Genomic DNA, 14,152 nt, shown 5'->3' on the forward strand with positions numbered 1-14,152 from the left:
TCCGTACTATGAATTATCCATCTTAAAAAAATTATGCTCTGGCCCAGAGGGGTGTGGTTTCCCAAAGCACATGGTGGAATTTCTGGTTTGTCCACTTCCTCCAACTCAAGTTGCTCACAGAGGCACTGCCCCTCCCCGTTTCTCTCAAGAGGAAGCCATTTACGACCCCCCCTAATTTAACATTTGCCTGAGCCCAGGAAGGCTCATTGTTCAGTTTCCTGCAGTCCCCAGCTGCTCCTCCCCTAATCCAATCAGAGAGGTGTCATCTCCCTTTGATGAGGGCAGGAGAATGCAGGCCAGGCCTGGGAACATTTCTTGAGCAAGTTTCAACTCCCGTCGGGGGTAGTTGTCAGGCAGAATTCAATCTCTTTAAGCCAGGCTTCAGCTAAATGTCACTTTTGCTCCCAGTTTTTCTTCATCCAAATCAAACTTACAATTTTTACACATGCAGCTAGAATGCTGATTCTAAGTTCAAAACTATGACATTTAACAATTGCAAACTATGTGACACTCAACAGTAGGTCACTCATTTATTTTAAACATTTCGATTTTAGTGGCTTTAAGTCCAATTTCACTTCAGCTGCTGACATCCACAGCTCAGCCAGTTTCATTATGAACATTATTTTGGGCTCTTTCTCTTTCCAGATTTTGTATGCACACAAGTCTACCTTCTGCCAAATGTCTGCTGGTGTTCATTGAGATTTTTGAATATCTTGCAATGTTTAAAATAGGCATTTTTAGCTTGCATTTCATAGAAACAAAGGTGATTTCAAAGCGCTTTCTGAGATAACCGGCACAGCTGTCTTTCCTTTGGCAAACATTTCACCTATGGCACTCTTGGCCCATCATGCTCGCACTGGTGGGTGGCAGGTCAGGGGAACATTTTGGTGTGTGACAAAACTGTGAGGTTTTCCTGGATTCTGGCGCAATGTGGGCTTTTCCGCCATCTTGGATTTCCTAAGCCCACAGCACCAAATGTTGCAGCATAGTAGTCCAAACGTGGGTCAATACCCCTGACAAGCCCCTCCACCCGACTGCACTTTGATTTCGAGTCGAGGGGGAGTCGGGTGCAAAGGATGTTTTGATCCACGCGCTGGTATGTCCGCATCATATTCTTCCAATTCCGTAGATAGCACGGTTCAGCATCTTTTCCTCCATCCAGTTGGATCGATCGGTTCTCCTCGCCGGTCCTGATGGGAATATTGGGCGGTACCCCGGGCTCCTCAGATCTTTGCTCCCGGTCCCCGGGTCGTCCTCCTTGGTCAGTCTCCATGGTTTCATCTCTCCTAGGATGATAAAGCAAAGCGTCAATACACATTCCTAGACATTTTTCCACCACTATTAATGGTGTGGCGAACATATATATTTTATACATCAGGATACATTTTGCAGTCTTATTTTAAAAACAAGATATAATCAGGAGACATTTTCCTTCAAGAATCATAATATTTTAGAGACCATATGTGGGATATTTTAGGGTTGGAACTGAATTACTCTGGGTCGGCTCCCTCTGGTATTGCAGAGGACTCCTCCAGTTGTTGCAGAGTGTGCTTGGGATGGCAACACTTTAGCTGATTTATGTGGACCCACTTGTCTTCCCCCTCCACCAAACTACCTTTGGGGATGCGGATCTTGTATGCAACTGGGGAGATCTTGTCTAGAATTTAAAATGGTCCCTTCCATGTAGGCAAACATTTTCGCTGTTTGGCCTGGTTCCTTTGGAAATTGTATAGATAGACCCGGTCTCCCACATTATATTCCTTCCTGGTTGTCTTCAGGTCGTAATGGGTCTTCATGCTATCAGCTGATCTTTCTAGATTCCGCTGAGCATAGGCAAAAGCATGTTGAAGGTGTTTCCTTAAATTCTCCACATACTCATGAGTTGTGGAGGCATTTATCAATGTCTGCTCTTGGGTCCTGTAAAGCAAATGCTGGGGAAGCACCATCTTACGTCCAGTCATCAGCTCAAATGGTGACATTTTAGTTGCAGATGAAGCGGTAGATCGGATAGCCATTAGGACCAGAGGTAATCAGATATCCCAACTTGGCCCGGAATCTGCCACAAACTTTTTTAATATGCTCACAATGGTCCGGTTGTAGTGTTCTACTGCCCCAGGAGAAGCTGGCCGATAAGCAATATGTAGCTTCCTTTTGACCCCCAGTATCTCCCACATCTTTCTCATTACCTCGCTGGTGAAATGGCTACCTCTGTCTGACTCAATCCTTTGAGGTAGACCAAAACGGGAAAAGATGTGGTTAATCATCAGGGCAGCTGCTGTTTCTGCCTTGCAGTTTGGGGCCGGGAGACATTCCACCCACTTGGTAAACAAGCATGTGACCGTCAACATGTACTTGTTTCCCCTAGATGTGCGAAACACAGGGCCTACGAAGTCGATTTGCAAATCTGACCATGGCAGTGTCATCCCCCTCTTTTGGAGAGGCGCACGGTGTGTGAGGGGTGATGGCTGAAATTGTGCACACACAAGACACCCCTTCAAGTATTGGTCGAGGTCCTGCCCCATGTGTGGCCAGTATGCAACCTCTCTTACGATTTCCAGTGTTGTGTGAAACCCCCTATGACCGGCTGTGGCCGCATCATGGGCGTGACTTAACATCAGGCTTCGGAATGAGGTAGGGACCACCCACTGATCATGGCCAGCTTGGGATTTCCTTACCAACAAACCGTCTTGGATTCGGAACATTTTTGGACATTTCATCAACACTCTAAGGTCCTCTTTCCCAATGTAATCGGTATCCGTCAGGGAAAATTCTCAGGGTCCTCAATGTGTTGGTAAAACTTACCAATTATTGGATCCCCCTTCTGAGCCGTAATTAAATCAGCATCAGAGGTATCCTTACTCCATTGTGCAGTTGAAAGATCATTGTGAGCATTTGTCTGGGAGCTAGTGATAGCAGTGACCTGGATTTCCCCCAGCAGGGACTCTATTTCTATTAGATCCCCTTGGATGGCCCCGGTTTTGGCCAGCTGATCAGCTAAGTCATTCCCAGTTTTGTCTGGTCCCTCTACTTTGGAATGACCCTTGAACTTTTTCCAGTAGATGGTCATCCCATTCGATATGACCAGATCATCAATATTTTGGGTTAACTTCCCATGTTTCAGGGGTTTGTTATTAGCACATAACATGCCTCTGGTTTTCCAATTAACCAGGTGCTCCACGAACCCGTTCCGTACATAATCTGTATCTGTGATTATGACCAGTTTGTGGAGTTGATGTTGGACAGCAGTGAGGATGGCTTGATGCACAGCCATCAACTCTGCCACCTGACTACTTCGGGGACCAATTTTGTACCCAGCGGAGGGTTCTGGAGACTCATTCACCCATGCATTCCCTACGCCGGCCACCAGTTCTTTCTCCCCGTTGTTGTCAACATGGTAAGAGCATCCATCCACATAGACAGTGGGTATTCCTTCACACTTGTCTTCTTCAAAGACTTTGTGTGGGGACTTGAGGTATGCCTCCATGTTGTCCTTGGTTTTTAGACTTTCGTCCTCGAGACAGTTTTCTCTGGCACAATCATGCAAGTCAGCCAGACCTTGCGCGAGGGGACTCTTCTTGTTTTGGCCATATCTGACCTCCACAGGAAAGCCTTGCATTGACAGAATCCAGGAATTAATTCGGGAATTACTCACATCTCCGGCCAGGATTCTGTCACTTAGGAGTTATTGCAGAGGCTGGTGTGGAGTCTCCACTATGATGTGTTCCCCCTGGATGAACGGGCGGTAATTCTTCAGTGCCCACACCGTTGCCAGGAGTGCCTTCCCACAATCGTTGAATTTTTCCTCCACAGAGGATAAAGTTTTGCTCGCATAAGAGATTACTTTATTGAAATTGTCATGCTTTTGGTATAATAGTGCCATCAAGCACAAATTAGAGAACCCTGTCTCCGGGAAGAACTCCTTGTTTCTGACAGGGTAAGCTAGGCAAGGCGCTTGTGAGAGGCTTCTTTTGCGTTGTCTTACTGCCTCAGATTGTTCTGGACCCCATTCCCACTTGACCCCCCTCCCTTCAAAAGATGAATCAGGGGTCTAGTGATCTCTGCGTAGCCCTCAATGAACTTTCTGCTGTAATTAGTCAGTCCAAGGAGGCTCCTTAGTTCCCGCAGAGTTGTGGGGTCTTTCAGTTTTTGAAGTGCTTCCACTTTCTTTTCTTGGGGACAGAGACCCTGAGGAGTAATCTCATGCCCCAAGACATTAACACGGGTTCTACACCACTGTGCTTTCTGAAAGGAAAGTTTTGCTCCGGTGGCTTTCAACTGGGTCAGAACATAACGGATTTCCGCTATGTGGTCCTCCACAGTTGAACTTTTGATGAGGACATCATCTACATAAGCCAGGTTATCCCTCGCACCCAGGTCGGGCATGGCCTTGTGTAGGAAAATGTTGAATTCATTTCCGGAGTTGAGGTATCCGAAGGGAGTCCGGGTCCATGTGTACTGCTGGCCCCCGAAGGTGAAAGCCAGCTTGTATTGGTCCTCCCTACTGACTGGCACGGCCCAGTATCCATTGGTCAGGTCTATTGCAGTGAATACCTGTGACCCCTGAATCTGGGCCAGCCTTTGGTCAATGTAGGGCAGAGGCCATCGGGAAGTATGGACCCGTTTGTTGAGCTCCCTAAGGTCGGCGCAGAGTCTCCACTGGCCGTTTGGCTTCAATATTCCCAGCACCGGATTATTGAAGGTGCTGTGTACAGGAAGGATTATTCCCCGGGGCTCAAGGTTCTTCATTACTTCAGTAAGGGACTGCATTGATGCGAGAGGCAAACGATATTGCTTCACAAACACTGGAGTCATGCCAGGGTCCGTGGGAATTGTTGTTGTGTGGATGTCTGTGCGACCACAGTCATATGAGTCTACCGCAAAGAGATCTTGGAAATCCAAGAAAACTTGTTTCAACTTTTGCTTCTATTCCAGAGTCACACAGGCATCAGCTAGGTTGACTCTCTCTTCCACCATCTGCCTGAAGCCGGGAAAGACTTCTGGTTTTGCTATCTCAGCGGCCTCCTCCAGCTGGGTGGAGAAGTCCCTGGTCAGAGTGCTGATTTGGACTGGAGGCTTCAGGTGGGAAAGGCAGCCCTCATGGACTTGGAAAATCACCTCATCCCTCCTGAAGTCACAAGTCACATCTTCCTTACCATAAGGGCAGGAAGTGTACACCAGGAAGTTCCCCCCATGCCGGGTGAAGATCCTGTCTGGTGTTGTATTGTCATCACTGTCACTGTCAAAACAGTCCTTGGGGATTGGTCCTAACAGTTAATTTCCTAAATCAATGGAGAAATGTCGGTCATCAACCGCCAATCCAATAATGGTGCCTGCGGCTAGAGTGATACTCTTTAAGTCACTGTTATCCACCTCTATTGGAATCGTGTCATGTTCTAGATTGACTAGTGGAGTTGGGTTTACCCCAAACCCTTGCTGTTGGAGAGAAGCATTTAGATGCATATAAGCATCTGGGTTTTTCAATTTTTGTCCTCTTTTAACTTTCACTTCCAGGGAGAATTGTCGGGTCCTTTCTGGGATGGTGACTTCCTCTTTAACCTGAATTGCAACTGCATAAGGTAGCAATTGGGCTGACCTAAATCCTTTTTCTGGATCATCAAAGCCCATGGGATTATCCGCTAATCGGGACCAAGCTTTGAAGTTTATTAGGTCCAAACTAATGGCAAAGCGATTGATAATATCACTGCCTAAGTAAAAGGCGGCAGTGACGTCTTGCACGACCCAACAATTATGGACTGTGCTCTTGTTGCCAATGGAGATTTTGAGCATACACCTGCTTGGCAGGAGATGTTTGGAATTGAGTGCTTCCAGGTCCATTTCCCATTTGTCTATCAGTTTGAATGTGGGAATGGCTGGATCTTTTTGGAGTTGGCGGAACATGGCTTCGCTGATGAAGCTCTTACCGTTGTTCACACCCACTCGGGCGAGAACAGAGTCCTTCCCATCATTTAACTGAACAGGGATGAACAACTGCTCTCCAATTTGCTGAATATCAACCAGACCCTGAGCTGATTTCACATCTTTCTGAACTATTGGAGTGGGAGTTTCTGATTGTGGATTAGTAAAGAATTTCAGAGTGTTTCCTTCCAGTGTGGAATACCACCTTAAACTGGAAGGAAGGTTGATTTTCAGAAATAGAGAGGGCCCCCCATCACCAGTCTGCTGTCCTACTGCTATTACTGTCACGTCTGGAATTTGGTTGTTCTGGAAGTGAAATTCTACTTGGTCAGATTTTTGTTCAACCATGTGGCAGGTGCCATTTAAACTAACATGGTTGACGCTCTGTTTTAAGTTAATTGGTCGGCTAGTCTGGGTCCAGAGGACCTTGTTTACGCAATCTATTAGGGGTGACAACCTTCTCAGGAGGTCATTCCCTAGTAAACAAGGGGTGCCTTCTGGAGTCACTACTATGACCGGGTGTTTCACCTTGTGTCGCCCAATTTTGATGTCCAAATCTGCAGTCCCCTCAACGGGAATTTCCTTCCCGTCAAAGTTCTGGAGTTGTCCAGGAAGAGAGGTGAGAGGAATACGGTAATTCTCCCCCCTTCCTGCATTTAGTTCATCAAAGGCCCTTTTGGACAGAAGAGTAGATTGGGATCCAGTGTCCACCAGTGCCAAATTGTACCCTGCCCCTGTACTTGTACCAGGGCATAGTATCTTCCCTCCTTCTCCTCAAGGGGACACAGATAATGCACATTTTGTGACAACTGGTGGGATAATTTTCTGGTTTTGGACATTGCGAGAGAAGAAATTTGGGCAGAATTCTGTGGAGAATCATGGGAATCTGCAAGAAAAAGTTGGCAACTTGAAAGAGGATATTCGAGTTCCCCTGGTTCCAGTCCTGGGCCGCCCCCCCCTTTTTGGAGGAAGTCACCAGAATGGGTTTGAACCCGGGGATTTTGATGCTGTTGGTTCTGGGATAGGATGATGGGCAGCGACAGCTCAATCCCCACATCTACCCAGTCTATTGATTTGGTTTTAGGTTCCCCTGGTTCCGGTTCTGGGCCGCCCCCCCCTTTTTGGAGGCAGTCACCAGGATGGGTTTGAACCAGGGGTTTTCGGTCTTGTTGGTTCTGGGATAGAATGATGGGCGGCGACAGCTCAATCCCCACATCTACCAAGTCTGGGTTGGCATCCCTTGGGACCCATTTTTCCTTGGGAGGAGTTCCCCCATCTCTGAAGGAGAAGATCCTTTTCCCAGGATCCTCTGAGGATCCCTCTCCCTCAAATTGGAAGATCTGTACCTCCTCCACAAAGTGGGTCTGTTTGGGTACTTTGTTTCTCCTATCCCCCCTCTGTTTCTTGGGTGGCATACTTTCAGGGGTAGGAGATTTTGTTTCTGGTTCCTGGGTTTCCAGGGGCTGTTTACAAGTGGGGAAGGAAGCTTCCTCCAAGGCTTTACACCCCCCTTCCCCTTGTGCCTCCTCCCTGGGAACCGGTGGGTTATCGGGGTGCTGCCCCCGTCATTGTTCTGGAGCACCAGGCCCAGAGTTTGGGGAATTCTGCGGTGGCATGCTCATCTGAGGGTTCTGTTGACCCCTCAGTATGTGACCCAGATCCCGTGCCCTATTTTGGACCTTGCGCTCTAACTGTGGAACGCGCTCAGGCTGATACGGGGTTCTGTTTTCTCCCCTGGGATGATCCCGGGAAGGGTAGCTATCCCTTCTCTGCTAATACCCCGGGATGGGAAGATTTGGGTACCCCTCCACCCTTGGCCTCCCCTCTCCCGGATTCGGTTGTCTGGGCTCAGGGAATTGGGGATAGAAGGATGGATGATTTTGGGGCTGGAAGTTGGGTGGATACCTGGGTAACAAGTTCTGCCCAGGATTTGGTAAATTTCTGCCCCCCTGTGGGAAGTTAGGAGAGAAGATCCCTGGGTCAGGTGCTTGGCTGGATTCCCCCCCTTGGGCTGGAGGAGTCCACACATAACCCAGGATGGGTCTGTTTCCCTTGTAGCGGGGACTTACATAGTCAGGGGAGCGAGGGACCACATTTGTGGGATTACCTTCTTGACACCTTGTCTGTGACTGGCCCGAGGGACTTCTGGGCTGTGAATTGTTTGGTGCAGGCAGGTTTTTAGGCCCCCCCCATCTCCAAATCTAAAACGGGGGCAACCTTTACCTATGCCACGTTGGCAGCAGCAGGGGTGCTGTTGCTTTTGGGTTTTTTGGGCTGATTCTTATTTTCCACCGGTTTCTGCACCTCATAGATGCGGGTGGCTTGCTCAATGACCCAGTCTAAAGATCTTTTCTTGTGAAAATCTCTCACGAGCTGGATCATTATGTATTTGGGTAAGACATGGAAAAACGTATTAACAAATTCCTTACTGTCGGTGCGCACCCTTTTGGTAGTTGCGCAAAAGTACGCTTTAACTCCTGCACAAATTCTTGTGGGGCCTGATCCTCCCCACATTGCAAATTGTAGGCTGCCTTGCAAGCCTCTTGAGGATTTCTATGAACAGAAAAATGTTTCAAGATGGCCGCCCTATTGGTGGACCATCTTGAATGATTTTGGTCCTCCAGCCCCGCAAAGAAACTGGAGTATTCTGGGGAGAATGTCCATTTGACGTACTGAATGCAGCTACTGCTGTCCTTCAAATTGAAAGTCTCCATCATTTGCTCAAAGAGCTCCAAGTGTTCCCAAACAGAATACTTGGAGTTCTTGTGATAAGGGGTGATGACACTCCTTATTGCCTTGATCTGCTTTAAGGGGTCCTTAAGCAAGGCCCTTTTTTGCCTTATTGGCCTTTTTGGTTTGGGTAACCCTGGTCTACTCATCCTCTGACTCAGAGGCACTGCTCCCAGAGGTGCCCGTCTGAGCTTCCAGGTTTTCCCGGATTCTGCGAGCCTGGGAATGGCTGGCAGAATGTGGGGACCTGGTCTCCTGTGTCCTGGGCCGCTCAGAGGAGTCTTCAGATCCCTCCTTGCTGCCAGGATTTAATGGGTACCCCCCCACTGACCTAACTGGGAAGAGGTTTCCAGGATGCCCTTAGTGGGCCTACTCTCCTGGGGTTCCCCACTAAATTGCACTGTGCTTAGGTGCCCATACCCGGATGCCCGCCCATCCATTCCTGGGAGGTACTGGCCTATAAACCCCATACTTTTGGCTGGATAGTAATCTGCCCTCCCTGTGGCCCTGTGCTCATGTGCGCCAGGGGACATGGGGGTGGCAGAGTCCAAGGACTGGGAGATATGAAGGCCTCTGGTACTAGGGATCCTGAGGTTATGCTCAGGTGTTTCCCTTTCCCAGCGAACTTCATCTCTATCAGCCCCTGCTCCCTGTTGCAATGCAAGAGCCTGCGCTTTCAGTTCCTCAGTTAAGGCCTTACTAGACTCTATCAGTCTCTCCTGCATGGCTACCTGTTGCTGGAGCCTATCATTGTGCTGACAGAGAGCCTCATTCTCTCTCTGTGCCTCCTGATTGGTCCTGGAATACTGGGCCAGTCTTTGCTGCAGGAGGGTTATCTCCTGAGTCCCATCCCTACTGGCCTGCTCCTTTCTTGCCAGAGCATCTTCCACCCTCCTGGTGTGCTCTAACAAGTTCTGATGCTCTTTTTGGAGGTCACCCAGCCCCTGGAGGGCCAGGTGATTTCCTTCATTTTTTTCTTTTAATTGGAAGACTTCCTGGCCTAAGGTGTCCCTTTCCTGACTAAGAGCCTGCATCTGTGCCGCCAGGTTGTCCCTCTGCCTTTGAAAGGCACCAGCTTTCTGGTGTTCTTGATCAAACTCTGCCTGGGTATCCAGGTCTTTCAAAATCAATTTATTGCTTTCCTCTTTCTCTCTGGCTAGTCGGATTTTCAGGGTGGCTACCTGCTCTATGCATGCCCTGTTAAAGTCTAGTTGTTGCTCCAGCTTTTACTGGCTCTGCAGTAGGGAGTCCAAACCTTCTTGGTACTCCTTCTGCAAGGCCAGAAATCTGGTATCCTGGTCAGCCTTTTTCTGTTGCAGGATATCCATATCCTCCTTTATTTTAATAATATACTGCCTACTATCATTTTCTGACTCCTGGCTCCTCTGCAGCCTCTGCTCAGAACAGACCAGGTCAGATTGGGCCTTCTCTAATGCCATCCGTTGCCTATTTGCCAGATCTTGGCCTTCAGCACATTTGTCCTGTATGGCTCCTATATGTAAATATAAATATGCTGCTACCCTGGCAATCTTGTTGTGCTCATATTTGGCCTTAGGGTCCATATATAGTTCACTCAGGGCCACATGTAAGGGACCCTGATCTCTCCATATATCTGACCCTGTTTCAGTGATCTGGGATGCGATTGCCTGCAACCAGACCGCCTGGTCCTGATGAGCCCACTCACCTCTCACAAATAGCTTATGTAAGAGGTGTTCTCTGGCTATTTTGATATCTACCAAGGTCGTCATTCTGGAACTTGATTTCCTTCCTGACTTACAGAAGTTTGTATTTTATTTTGCAAAACAGACCGTTTCCTTAGAGCGTTCCTTTGAGGGGTGTTTTTACAGTGTAACACGGTGTGGTGATCCAACAGAATTTATATATCCTGTCAGTTATCACACTGTATTAATCTGCACAAGTGATAGATCTAATCCAGTATCCCCGGCTACGAGCCCCCACTCTGTTAAAGACTCCAATCAAGCATTCCCACTAAGTCAGTGCCTTGTCTGGAATTGCTCAAGGGAAGCCCTTATTTATATATTATTATGACAAGTTATAATCTGGATGATGAACCCTTGTATAACGCCCCTCTCCTAGAATCCCCCTGACCCCACTGAGCCAAGAAGTAGGTTTGTTTTGCAAATTAAAAGATTTATTGAAAATGTAACAATATACATATATCACACTTTTATAATAAATTCATATTTGATATCACACTTAAGAATATGATGTTGATCAACAATGGATAATCTTACACTAGCACACTTATTTTATTACTTAGGAGTTGGTATGGAAAGAACAAGGTAGCTGGGAATGCTTTATGATTTCAAGGAAATGCAAGATGGAAAAGAAGCAACACAGGAATAAACTTGATAAGATTTCAGCAAAAGATAACATAATCACTTTTCCCCTTTCGGCAATTCACTCCCCCCTATGCAATAGAAGATGAAAGGGAGAGCACAGAGTTCTCAGGAATACAATCAAATGTAGTTCAGTTCCCCCCTAGCAAGCTTAGATCACAGGGATGATTTTAAAACACAGGCAAAATCATTTTAAATGTGGTGGCAATGATATGATATGGCATTTGTAACGCGCTTATACACAAGTGTTTCAAGGCGCGACGAGGCAGGGAGGGGGAACAAGGGGAAGACAGACAACGATCCTACTAGGCCAGGTGTCATTTAGATCGCACAAGTGCAGGGGTAGGGGGAGGGAAAAGTGCAAGGGGAAGGGGAGGGGGGAAGTGCAGTACAGGGTAAGTAGAATAAAAAATAAATAATAGGGCCAGCTGGTGGCAAGTGCAAGGTAAATGCAGACATTTGCTGGGGAGGGTGGGCTGTAGGGATACAGAGACAGTCCCGCAGTGCAGGGGTTGCCAGGGAGGCAGTGCAAGTGGAGAGTGGCTGGGCCAAGGACCGAGGTCGGAGAGAGTGGCCCAGTTGCAGATTCAGTGCAGTTTCAGTGAAGAATTTAGCAGGGGAGAGGGAGAGAGAAAGCAGAAGCAAAGAGGAAGGTTTTGAGGTACTTCCGGAACCGGAGATGGTTCTCCTCAAGTTATATGATATGATATGATATGATATGGCATTTGTAATGCGCCTATACACAAGTGTTTCAAGGCACGACGAGGCAGGGAGGGGGGAACAAGGGGAAGACAGACAACGATCCTACTAGGCCAGGTGTCATTTAGATCGCGCAAGTGCAGGGGTACGGGGAAGGGAAAAAGTGCAAGGGGAAGAGGAAGGGGGGAAGTGCAGTACAGGGTAAGTAGAATACAAAAAGAGGAAGCAAAGAGGAAGGTTTTGAGGTGCTTCCGGACCCGGAGATGGTTCTCCTCAAGTTTCAGGGAGGCAGGAAGGCTGTTCCAGAGGGAGGCCCCTGCCGCGGAGAGAGATCTACCCCCAGCTCGTTGCTTCGAGAAGAGGCTGACCCTGAGGGAGTTGGAGACGGATGAGTGAAGGGCTCGGGAAGGAAGATATTTAGGAAGAGAGAGTTGAAGGTATTTAGGCCCAGGCCCCAGAAAGCCTTGTGGACAATGCAATGAAGTAAAATATGCTAAAAATGGTTTTTAATTCCCTATAAAAGATACAGGGTGGATGATAGCTACTTTAAATTAGTTCAGGATCACTTTAGCAATGCTCTATGAATGATTGTCAGGTTGCAAACGAATTTCAGCAAAGGAAAGCAAGAAGCTGCTATTTTGACAAGTGAAGAAATTTGAGCCAAATCGCAAATCGCGGCACTTCGAGTGCGATTATGGAAGAAGTATAATGAGTAGACAGTCTTGTCTGGGTTGTTGGAAGGCCTGGAATGTTAGCTTTAAAATGAAAGTTAAATCTCGCTTCTAGCACAAACGGTTCAAGAGATACGGATGATTTCGTGAAGGTAGATTTTCAGAAATGAAATAATGATTCAAAATGGCAAAATGACACTTTTACAGCTTTAAAAAAAGGGACACACTATTCCTATGATGAAGTTCTGGACAGGTTCAAATGTTTTGAATCAGATTATTTTAAGCTAAGAGATTGGTTTTGCACAGTTCTGGCTGAGTACTCACACTATGAATTTGAAATAGGCCGTCAGGGTCTGGTCAGGTTGGGACTGGACTCCAGGCGGTTAGTTCTGAAGTCACAGCTATCTGGGTCAGCTCTGCTCTGCTGGTCTGGATCTCTGGTTCTGCTCACAACGATCTGGGTCTGGTCTCTCTGGATACAGCACTGCTTTCTGGGTCTGCTACCGGTTCTGGCAAAAGTTCTTGGCAAGAATCCAACAGCTCGCCCCGCTGTAGAATAGTTTGGTTGGATTGCTGGATTCTGAAGGCCTGCTGAAAAAGGATTTAGCTGGTGGTCCAGGCCTCTCTGCTTTAAGTTCTGGAGTGAAGTTCTGGATTCTGGAGTTCTCCGTCAGAGTGCTGCGCAGGAATTCAGTTGAAGGTTGGAAAATGAATGTCCCTGTCCGGCTTCCAGTGGCTCTTTTTATGTCTTTTTAAAATGGGTGTGGATGCTAACTTTCTGTGCCCACCCCACTCATGATTTGATAGGTCAAGGATTTCTCTTTGACCTGATTTGAGAAAGGAGCAGTGAGTCATCCTATGTCTTCAGGTGTCATGTTTATGGCTCCAAAGAAAGAACACTTCCCTCTGCTTTTACCTTAGAAAATCATTTTCATAACTAAACACATTTCCCAGATACACAAGTGGTTGACATTACATATACACATCATATATCACATAAGGTAGTTTCTGTTCCAACTCTGATGTTTCTAAGAGCTTTGATTAACAAATGATCACATTTTGCGCTTTTTGGTTGGTTTACCAATATTGGATTTTTACCAAAAATGACACAGATGTACACTGCCTTTCTACACATATCCCAGTAAATTATCATTTTTCTAGCGTGAACTCCGTGTCTGCAATCTCCATAATTCATGGGGTTTTGCCTCAGAACATGGTACAGAGTTCTAACACCTCTTAAAATGTGCACAGAAAAATCACAAGAATAATGATATTAATTATTGTCACGCACGGCGGTCGCTGGCAGCTGTGGAGACGCTGGCGGTGGAGCAGCCATTGATTTAGTCGTCACGGCGCCCGCGCTTTCCTCGGCAGCGGTCTAGTTTTTCCAGCCCTTTCGACCAGCGATGTCCTTTTAACGAGCGCCAACCCGGAAGCCAGCGCGTTGCAACCTTTTCGCGTTAGGCTTCCGGGTTGGTACGCTTCAGTCCTTTCCTCCGCGGCTGCCACCGCTCCCTTTCCTTTTTCTTCCGTTTGCTTGCTGGCTTTCATTTTGCCCTTGGCACGCCTCGCTCTGTTGGAGCTTTTTCTCCACTCCATCTTGGCTCTCTCTCTCTTTCCTTTCTCCCCTGTTCTCCTGGTTCCTTCCCCCTCAGCTCAGTCATTAGTCACCCCATCTTTGTACTGTTGTTTCTCCCCTGGAGCAGTCACCATACACCACTTCCTGTGGATTTCCTTATCAGCTGGATCCTTCAAGTTACACCGTCCCACCTTGTA

This window comes from Ambystoma mexicanum, chromosome 4q (assembly GCF_040938575.1).
Source record: "Ambystoma mexicanum isolate Mex_15411 chromosome 4q, UKY_AmexF1_1, whole genome shotgun sequence".
NCBI lineage: Eukaryota > Metazoa > Chordata > Amphibia > Caudata > Ambystomatidae > Ambystoma > Ambystoma mexicanum.